General features: G+C 47.0%; 1 long non-coding RNA gene across 1 annotated transcript in view; it reads right to left on the reverse strand.

Moving 5' to 3' along the window:
- Window positions 1-1,796, reverse strand: part of LOC310702937 — a 35,583-nt gene that overhangs the window by 5,870 nt on the left and 27,917 nt on the right. The gene's annotated exons all lie outside the window — the stretch shown is intronic.

Raw genomic sequence — 1,796 nt, forward strand, 5'->3', positions numbered from 1 at the left:
CGTTTTTGGATTAAGAATGGACCTCCAGAACAAATTAAGTTCATAAACGGAGGTACCACTGTACCTTCAAACAGCCAAGCCCAGTCCTTTCAGCAGCTGACTGATTGCATACCATTAGCATATGTCGGTCCAGGAGCACCTCTTGATTAATGCCAATTGTCTGAATTATAGAGGAACTGTTTAGGGAAGCCTTTAATGTTTGATGCATTACTGCATTTTAGTATTTTGTTTGAAGTGGAGTGGCTGGGGAAGCCCAGCCAGATGAGCGGGGTATAAATAATAAATTATTATTATTATTATTACCACAAATCATGCCGGAGACAGAGGCTCGTCCATGGCAGGGACATGCTCCCAGATCGCACCCGCTCTGCCTTTCAAGTTGGAATACATGGGCTTGTGCAGCAAAGCAGGATGCAGTGAGCTCTCCAGACCCCACTGGGGAATATTGCCAGGATTTTTGCCTCATAAATCCTGGCTTTCCCCTGCCTGAACCAGCATTGACTCCTGTTGTGACCGGAAACCAGTTATCAATGATTCTTCACTCCCACATAAATGTGCACAAGCCTTCAGTCTCAACTAGGTTAGGCTCTGCTTGGTGCAGAGATCTCAGGCTGCACCCAAAGGCTACACAGGCCTGCTTTCCTTTCAACAACCAAGACAGAACTAGTGTTTATATTTTCAAAGAGAGATCATCCACATTTCTCTATGCCTGCAGCCTCAGGTGCAACTAGAGTTTCTGTGTTTTAGCACCTAGTGTGACCCAACTTAATTATGGCTGCAAACCTATTCCTATTTATCAGGTTGTTGAAAACCCCAGTGAACATTACTTCTAAGTAGTAGTAGTAATAATAATAATAATTATTATTTATTTATACCCCGCCCATCTGGCCGGGTTTCCCCCGCCACTCTGGGCGGCTTCCAACAGAATATTAAAATACAATAACCTATTAAACATTAAAAGCTTCCCTAAACAGGGCTGCCTTTAGTAAACATGCATAGGCTTCCATCTGTATTAAAACACTTTCCCCCCATCCCAATTTAAGATTATAACGAACTGCAGTGGGACTTTCCTCTCACCTTGCCCAGCAACCAGCACCTTCTCACCCCCACTCCATTATTATTATTATTATTATTATTATTATTATTGCTTGTGTGTGTTTACACAACATTTAGCCTTAGGAAGAAATACGATGAACCTGGAAGTTTGCTCACGTCCTTGTGATCACTCAGATTATATACACATACACACGCAAACACGCAGGCAACTTCTTAAACGCATTCTTGGTGGGGAACTATTCCCAGCAGCACCATTACCAAAAAACGTGAGGACGGCTGTTAAACGCTGCCCTCTTCCAAAAACAAATCAATCAGCCAGAGGGACTGGCTTCCTCAGTTGTCCGCTTCCAGACCGCTTTGGCGGGAACCGTCCTTCACCACCAGACGCTCATACACAAAGCCTGCCTTCACCGCAGCGCGCGCACGTTGCGACCGTTGGCCATAGTAACGGCGAGGGCACGCATGCGCGCGCGGCTGCGTCTCCCTCGCGCTTCTCTCTCCAGTCGAGGAATAAAGGGAATCCAGCGGCAGATTCTGGAACGGGAGGTGGGGACGAGAGAGGGATAGAGCGAGACATACGGGGGTGGAGTGGGGGAGAGAACAGGGTTTTCATCTAGCCGTGACGGGCGTCTCATTTGTCCAGTCGCGTGTCCCCTATCTTCTGAGAAGCTTCTCCGTCAGCCAATCACGGACTTCCAGCTTACAGGTCTTTCCAATCGCAGGACAGGACCTGCGCTGCC

Source organism: Podarcis liolepis, assembly GCF_965112155.1.
Source record: "Podarcis liolepis genome assembly, chromosome: 3".
In the NCBI taxonomy this organism is placed as follows: Eukaryota; Metazoa; Chordata; class Lepidosauria; order Squamata; family Lacertidae; genus Podarcis; species Podarcis liolepis.